Below are 9,237 nucleotides of genomic sequence, written 5' to 3'. Positions count from 1 at the left end.
CTGCCGTTTAGCGCTCGCTGCTGTCTCTTTCTGCTCCTGTTCTCAGTGAACGGTGAGGGTGAAACTCTACAGAGAGTAGCCTGCAGCCTCAGCCACAGAAACTCGGGTTTATTCCAACTTTACCGCCAGTTGTGCGTGTGTGTGTGTGCGTGCGCGCGCGCGCGTGTGCGTGTCTGGGTGAACACGCTTTGTTAGCACAGCAAATTTAGCCGGCAGTGAGTCACACACACACACACACACACACCCGCGGTCGGAACTTGAAATGTGACGGTAATCAAAATGGGAGGAAAGTCGTAGCTAGCTCGCTGAAGTTGGAGGTTCTCCTTGTGGAAGAAGAAGGAAGAGGTGGCGGCGGACACCACGAGTTCACTCACAATAAAAGGTAAGCTAAGGAAAGGTCGAGTGGCACTGCTTTGGGCAGCGCTGCATTCAGGCTGCTTGTGTGTTTGTGTGGGTTAAAAGCGAAGAGGATAATGACTTTGAGAAATTGGTGATTACGGCGTTGATTAGGAGGATACTTGCCGGCACAAAGCTTAGTCACCCATTGACTCCACACGTGTGTTGAAATTCCTGTTTGCGCCTTTTAATTTAGCCTCTTTTGTTCATGATTTTTCAAACAGCCTACTTTTCTGCTACATTGTTGTTTTTCTTAAAGAAACATACCCATGTTTAACCTTATGTAGCCGACCTGTGGACTACTTTTAGTAAATCGACTTAAGTTTTAGAGGTTCAAGGTTGTCCCATTGTGGTGACTGATAAGTTTGTCTACTTTGGAAATGTGCTACAGAAGTCAAAGCACATTAAGCTGCACTTTAGATCATTTTGTTTGAGCTAAAGCATGAATGATACATATTTATATTGCCATGCAGACTTAGGAAGCGCATGTGTGGGGGAGGGGAGAGAAATTCAACTGTACTAGACAGTGCCACCAGTTTCAAGGGCCAGTTCATGCTCTTGTATAACTCCAGTTTTAAATTGTTACTGTTAAGCTTATGACCTTCTACCATACAGCACAGCACAGGCAGACGCTTTTAGAGAAACTCTGCTGTGTAGGAAGGAATATAAATTGTGATAATGCATGTCTACATAACACTCAACAAGCACAGACTACATTTGGAGAGAAATGAGAGATTGAGAAATGTGGTTTGACCTGCCTTTTAAGACTCTAAATAGTGCCTCGAATGATGGGATACAGCTTCAACAGTCTTGTCTGTCTTAAGAGAATCAAAGTGTATCTTAATCCAGGTTATTCCAAGTTTTGGCCTTCTCCCAGTTTAATATATCCAAGATAATTAAAAACAAGGATAGACATTGAATTCTTTTAATTAAGAGGATAGGCTCTATGCCTAAACTACATGTGGACCAGTCATGCTTTTGTACCGGTTCACCCAGAAGAGAAAAAAAATGTTATTGTTGCTATTAAAGCAAGATATAAAAAAGATTCAGATGCCAGGACTGGCTAAAACCCCTGCTATTTAAATTCTCTTGTAACCTGATTCTACATCAGTGGCCCACATAAGTAATGTCAATGTGATGCTCCCATTTCTTGTTGACCTAGTGGCTGTATTTGAATGTTATTTGATTACAATACGAGTTACATATTTTCTGGGATTTTTTTTGCTGAACAGCCATGCCACAGCATGTCAGTTCCCTTTAGGGCAGGACTCCAACACAGCCACCCTACAACAGGAATTTTCTTCCGTTTTTTTTTTTTTTTTTTTTTTTTTTTTGGCTTTGGGTGATTATCTTGTGTCATCACCCAACCTCACCTAAGCTTGAGGTCATTGATCTCAATCATGCCATTCTCTTGTAAATTTTCTTATTACTGTGTCAGTTTCATTGTGTCTTCGAGCACTGTAAGGCGGGGGTGGCCAATTAATTTTCCCAAGGGGCCACATGAGAAACTAGAACTATTATGGAAGGCTAAACCAATAAGCTTAACTCAGTTTTGTTTATCACTTTTTGAACTGCTAGCAGTAAGAGTAAATGTCACAGTTGGGCCTTAATCGTGGCCTCTGAAGTAACAATACAGTCCCAATCCATAATACTACCTCCACCATACTTCACAGTTGGTATTAGTGTCATCCAGTGATTTTTTTTTTTTTTTTTTCCTTCAAACCAAGGAGTTTGTGCAGATTTTCTTTTTTTATTTATAGCAGCAGGACTGTCTACTTTTACGTGGAGACATTTTTTCTGAATTTGAATTTGCTGAACACCCAGGTCCTTTAAAATGCTTTCCTTCCTTTTCTAGCAGTTTCCATTTCTATGGTTTTTCCAAGGTACTGTGAAATTCGAGGCACAGTTCACATGAAGAAGTCTTTTTTTTTTCGTCTTCTTTCTTTTTTTGACAAGACTAGACTTTTTTTGAGGCTACAGTTTAGCAGCTTCACAATCCTCGTTGATGACCTAATTTATAAGGAGGGGCACGTCTACAACGAACACTTATAATCTCATTTCCAGCCTGTACTGTGAATAGTTTATTTTATGTGCTCAGTAGTTTACCTTGCAAATTTACCATACATATGGTGTGTGTGCACACTGGATAGTAATGCCAGATTATCATTAATTGTTTATGTAATGGGGTGGTCACTTACAAAGAGTAAGGGAAAAAGAAAAGGTCTCATGTATGACCGGTGTGTAGTTTTTCACCGGGAAAATGATGCAGCACAGCATTCATGCAGGATATTCTTTTAGATTGAGCTGTTTAAATGGACTTTCCTGTGGTGTATTTTCTTCTAAAGATCTGGTGTGACAAGTGTCTTAAACAGTTTTTGCAACCAGCTGCTTCATTTCAGTCCAGTAGTTGGTGGGAATGCAGAAGACAACTGTGATGACTCAATATAAAGTAAAGGGCAGGCAACATTGCAACAACAGCGAACATGTAGGAGATTCAAGTCTTGCTGCAGTTTAATGTGATTTACTGCTCTAGAATTGGGGTCACTGAGTCAGTGCAGGAAGAGAGATGAGCAATAGCAACAAAGTGAATTCAGAACACCCCAGATGCTGGACTTCAAGTAAATAAACTTGCAAGCTGTTGCTGAGATTGTCCGTGAGTTTATTGAGACTGAATTAAAATGCTACTTCAGCCAAATTTAATAAGAACATTCACGCTATGTAAAATAATTTCTCCATAACCTAATCTAGACTGCGGACTGTGCGGTGAAAATGCGTCCTTTGTTGTACGAGTTGTGTTGAACTCTAATTACAGTAGTTACAAAAACAGCTTCAGTGCCACCTGGTAAAAGAACACCAGGATTTAGTTTCAATGTTTTGCCTGTTAATCTCTAATGTTTACCTCAGCATTAGAATTAATACTCTGTATCATTACTCATACTTTATACACTTAAATCCACTAAGAAAAGAAGGAATTAAACTGTCTTTTTATTTGCCGTTTCAGTAAATGTACACAATTACCATTTGTACTGAATCCTCAGGGGGCATAGCCAAATAACATTGTTAGCCTGCTTCGTGACAGGATTTGAGATGAAAGGTGTTCTCTTTAGCTTCCATGCAATACCTGGTCTTGTGTTTAAAAGAAAAAAAACACCTCATGGCCTGCAGTCTATGAAATATAATAGTTCAATTATATAATGGCTTGTCTTTATTTATTTTTTTTTACTTTCTATATCTAACTACTATAAGAAAACATCAGATCCACAGTGCAATGAGACTGTATTAAAAACAGAAATGTATTCCCTCTTCATAAGTAGGGCAAGGAAGTCCTGTGTGTCAGCCTTGTGGTGCTGCAAATCTCTTCACTGGGCTGTCCAAATATTTCTGTAGCAGTATTTATTTATGATAGACCATGGGGGAAGGTGGGCCATTCTCTCCCTTCAAAAGAGACATGCAGTGACCAGCCAACTGGCGCACTGGTGGTTACTCTAAAATAACTGCCATACAAGTACTGACTAGTTGAAGGCTGTAGTTATTTATTTGGATATCATTTGGTGTTAGGGTGGTGCTGTTTATCATTGTGTGAGCTACGGCCTATGGTGCCTTCCCTCTGTCCCTACTTAGAATACAAGTAGAGCAAGTACACATCCCTTTAGGCATCTGTTAAACATTTAAGTATTAATGTTTAGCGCTTTTCAAGTGTAGGCAGATGATCACATTTCTTAAGTGTGACTTGCTTGATTTTATTTTCTTGTTTTTTTGTAACATCTTAGAAGGATGAATGAAGAAATAGTTGGTGGATGACTTTTCAGGAAGTTGTGCAAGCACATTCTTGCCAGAGTGGGAAAGTTCTTCACTGAAGGTCATATTGTGTCTTAATCTTCATCCCAAGTCAGCCACGTAAGCTTATCTTACCTTTTGTGTAGCAATCAGTGTAGTTATGCATGCAAAGTATGTCATCATCATCTTAGCCACTCCTTGCACCTTTTGGAGACTGGGCTTAAATATTAATTGAATATTGCAATTTACCTCTTGACATGTGAGAGAATCCTCTGGTTATGATGGATTCACAGGCGTTTCTGAATTATATTTTATTTATTTCAAAAATCAACATCTATATGTTTTTTGTTTTTGTTTTTTAAAATCTCTTTATAATTCCAGTCACTTGAAAGGCTGTAATTCAAACTTTGCAGTTGCTTGGGCTTCTGCGTTTGCAGTATGCTGGTGGAAACCCTGCAGTATATGTATGCATGCTTGGGTTATGTCAGTAACACTGAAATTCCACAGTTCTCAGAAGGACTGGATGATGTTAGGGCTGTTAGAATTGGCCAAAAAAGACATTTCATTATTCCTTTACCAAAATCCACTCAGGTTCAAACCGTTATTGCATATTAGACGTATCTGCAGCATGTCTGCAAGCAGGCATACCACTACAATGAGACATCATGTCTTACATAGTTATTTTATTTAAAGTTGTTTATTTTTAGATTGATTTGAGTGCAAATCACACTTGAGCTCAGCTGTGAACTCCCTGCCATCAAAAACCACACGGTTGTTACTGAATTATTCACTCTTGTCAAACCCTGGACTTACATTTCATTTTCAGTTACTGAAAGTGACAAGCTGTAACTTCTGTCCATGCTTTTAGGTTGTCTGCTGGTGTAGTGCAAAATGTAAGGATCCTGTTGACTGAATTTAGCCTGAAGTAGTTAGAAGAGCTATAAAGAAGTTTGAAAAACTAAATGAAAATAATCAGGAAAATGTTGTGACTTAACACATTGTTTACCTTATTGTGGTAGGCTTAATTGTTCGCTCCCTGTATTTCCTTGCACCGGCAGCTGTGTGTCTGAAGTCTGAAGCAGCTCTGCTGTTCCCACTCTGCCACTGTGCAACGTTGTGGGTAAATATTTCTACATTAACTGTCCTGTTCCCAGCTGCTGGGTATAACAACTTTACTGGTAGAAACTCTGCATTGTATTCTGTGTAGCTTGCAAGATAAGACAAATGGCACAACAGTGTTTGTTTTTCCAAAGAATAATTTTTATTTGTATGTATTTTATGATTTTACAGTTAGATTTTATTGATTATATAATCCAATTTAGACTACTTGTTGACAGCCTCATGTAGGTTAGTTCATTCAACTAGCCAACATCCACTTCATAATAAGTGATTTCCATTTTATTTGTGGAGGTGGTATGTAGGTGCTTGGGCCAGGTGGGCTGTCAGCCGTGTACCACAATGTTGGAAAGCCTGCATTAAGGTGAAAGGTAGTAATTTTTTGGTAGCCTCTCTCTTGCTCTCTCTGTGGGCTGGCAATAGTGGCGCTGCAACAGCAGCACTGTCTTTGTAGACAACAGCTGTTCAGTGAGGTAGCTGTATGCAGAGATTAAGGCAGGCAGTATGGCTCAAGCATCACACCAGTGCCATTTTTATGGCATTACAATATCATAGAGAGAAACCCAATGATTCTCTTTGAGCAAGCATGTGGTAACAGCGGGGATGGAGGGGGAAAAAAGGTTCCTTTCAAAAGAGAAGGCGAGCATCGAGCTTGACACTAGAAGTGAAAGCAAAGATAGAAAAGAAGACCACAGGGAAACAACAAACGCTGAGCTCAGAAGGCTTGTATCTGAAGACCAGGAGCGTGCAGCTCTGAGTCCAGAGATACCTGCAGAAAGACACAATGAGAGAGGACATGTAGAGAAACAAAGAAGCAAAAACTACAGATGGTAGAAGGCAGAAAGTTAATGCATGCAACTCTGACATTTAAATGCACACAGAGTGAAAGCTTTAATAAAGGCATTCAAAAAAACAGAGAATAGAGCTGAGGTGAGGCTAAGTGCATCATGCAGCAGCTGGATGTATATGCAGCAGTATTTAAGATCAGTTTTTATTACACAGCAATAACAGTGTTTTGTTTTTTGTTTTCTTCGTTTATCCTTAAAATTGCAACAGGATATCGCAATAACACATTTTCATAGTTTTGGCCAAGAAGCAAAAATGAATGTACTTCTGTAAAATGTGGTAGTAGTATTCTGTGATTGTCTATAATTGTGTGTATTTTCATGACCCATATACTCATGCGGTTGCAAGAGGAAACCCTAAAATGTCCCAAACTTTTATTGCTCGTGTGCAGTCAGTTGTTCAGCATGGAAGATGCTGTGTGGAGGACACAGACAAAGGGAAATCTTTGGTGTGTTAGTGTTACACAGTGTAAATGCTGGCTAAAGAAGCAGCCGTGAGATGGCTTAGAATGAAGATCAGTTTTTCAGCACGCTTGTCTGCCTTGTTTGCTTGACCCTGATGTCAGATGGAAGGAAAGCTCAAGGAGAGTGGGGGTATTTAGGGTGGCATGAGCAGCTGTTGACAGAGAAGCAAGAGCCTTTGGTCACCATAGCAACACTTGTATTGCCCACACTGGTGTGTCTCGGTGTTTACAGCTCATTTGTGCTATCCTCATTTTGACGAAGAAAAAGAAATGCCTTGCAGAGGCCTCTGAAATGACTACGAACTTGTTAAGGATTCTTCATTACTATTGAATAAATACACAAACACTATAATGGTTACTTTTTTTTCGCGTAGTGAAATAGTGTTTATGCAAAAGCTTGTTAAGACATACTGTACACTCCCATAGAGATGTAATACTTTCAGTTCCTGTCAGTGGTGTAGACAATGGCCGCATTTGCGTAATGTCAACACAGCCAAAACACTTCCAAATGCTCTATTCATTATTCATTTAGGCGTTTATTATCAGACGTGCAGATAATTCACTCTCCGCTTCGCTTAGTATGCACTGGCCTAGATGTAAAACCACATAAATTTGTGACGTTCTAACTGAGCAATGGGAAAGGTGGATTTTTATGTTGTTTGTGTGCTGCCTTCAGCATGAAGGAAAAAAAAAAAAAGCTTTGTGTCCCAGAATCTCCTCCACACAATGTACTTATCCGCCACCCACCCCCACAAAGCCATATACACAGGCATGCCCCACAGTGACTAGTTCCTGATGTGCTTGTATGAATGTATGTATGAAAGAAGCTTATCTGGAGACGCCAAATTAATAGCTTACCAGTAACCTGGTTATTGTGTCTTCAGTGTAGCTTGTCAGTAATCAGATTTATTTCCAGTCCCATGCTGTCTGCTTTTACACTAATCCAATATGGTAACAATTTAATATATGCAATAATTTGTTGTACTTGCGTGACAAAATGATGAATCTGTCATCTGCCAAAATGACCAAAATCATTTAGGCAAGAATGTGCCTAGGTGTGGGCAGGTTGTTTCATGTAGCGGATAAAAAGCTGTCAAGAATGATTAGAGTAATGTAGCACTTTTGATTTTTAAGGCATAAAGATGCTGCACTAATTTTGTAACGTGTGAGAGAGATGGATGGATGATCTCATTTAGATGTTTTTACTAGAAATAATCAGTCATTTTAGCCCTCTTCTGTTACAAAATGAAAGCAGTTTTAGAGAGTACTCTTTGATGATGTAAATACAGATTCATCTTCTTTTGAGTCATATGCTCTGTTTGTTAAAATAATTGAAGTTTTGTTCTCTTATGGTTGCAAATGTAGGGTCTGCTCTAATAGAGAAGACACCTGGGAATCCCCTTCTTTGAACACTATAATACTAGTTTGGTTTCAACTGAGAAAACTAAATGTCACCAGTATGCAAGTGAGAGATGACATTTTTATTTGATGTTGACAAGTTTTGCATGAGGGTGGATCTTGGGTCCTGAATGGAAACAATTATGGTGGCTCCATCAGTGATTCTTACAGTCTGTTGCCATTTTCCAATCATTTCCCAGGGAGAAACCTTGTTTTCCAGTGTCTCTCTTGCGAGTGAAAATTCACTCATATTGCCGTGTCTAATAAGGAGTACAAATTTGACCTGTAATTTGTGTGAGGATCATAGGATTGAGCATGTTTGATGAAGCTCTAGTGGCACTGAATGCCCTCATTAATGTGTTATGTGGGATTCATGGTATCATGTTTGTGTCCATTTGCAAAGGTATTTGGTTACACAGAGTGAAGGTGTATGGGTATACAACCTATGCAGTCATGCTTGCATGTAGACCTCAAAAAGGAAAAAAGAAAGCAAAAAACAACAAAAAAAAAGGGCAGACAGAAGCTGCAGTGGTCACACAACTCTTCCAGCCGCTTCAGCCTCATGAGTCATCATGCTGAAAGATCTAGTAGTCCAGGCCTTGTAGTTCCATGCATGGCCAACCACGTGCCTTGGAGACCCTATAGAATGTGTTTTTTTTCCAACTCATTACTGTAACAGGTAATTTCACGTGTGAGATGCACTCATCCAAAGGTGTGGTAATGTGTGGGTGTAGTCACTGGTTGGAATGAAAAACCTGCAGACTTCCTTTGCACTTGGCTGGCCACCCCTGGTAAACATTAAGTGTTTCCACCCATAGCAAGCATGGGAGAAGTGTTTCCCCTAGAGACCGAAGGCTACCATCCCCCATCATTTGCCGACCTACATTGACTGTCATTTAGTGACTCACTGAGAAAGGCAAAGGACAATGCACAAATGGTTGTTGTTGTGATTACCTGTGTGGGGATCATTATCACAATGCACCCCTCCACCGTCCCCTTTGCGCCCCCCCCCCAATCATCCCCCCAGACTGCAGCCCAAACCAGAAGCTTCAAAGGCGGGTTTTACTCAGCAGAGCAGTTCAAGAGAAAATGGCTGCTGTTTCCAGGTCTTGTTTGCACATCTGTCAGGAGTTGACTGTTCAGGAGAAAATGGGGTCCGTGGTATGCAGGGGATTTTTTTTAACATCGTTCTATTCAAGCCTGCATGTGTAGGAGATGCCTCAATGTGTTTTTCTTTGCTG

The 9,237-nt window shown here is 40.0% G+C and overlaps 1 protein-coding gene across 1 annotated transcript in view; it reads left to right on the top strand.

Annotated features, from left to right (window-relative positions):
- The window catches only part of tbl1x (transducin beta like 1 X-linked), a 20,264-nt gene continuing 11,027 nt past the window's right edge, over window positions 1-9,237 (top strand). The window contains exon 1 of the mRNA XM_031738586.2: window positions 1-382. The gene's annotated coding sequence lies outside the window, so the exon portion shown is untranslated. The remainder of the gene's footprint in view (window positions 383-9,237) is intronic.

The sequence above is a fragment of the Oreochromis aureus genome, linkage group 16, assembly GCF_013358895.1.
Source record: "Oreochromis aureus strain Israel breed Guangdong linkage group 16, ZZ_aureus, whole genome shotgun sequence".
Taxonomy (NCBI): Eukaryota; Metazoa; Chordata; class Actinopteri; order Cichliformes; family Cichlidae; genus Oreochromis; species Oreochromis aureus.
Note: the sequence above shows the minus strand (reverse complement) of the source record. Positions and strands in the feature narration are given on the sequence as shown.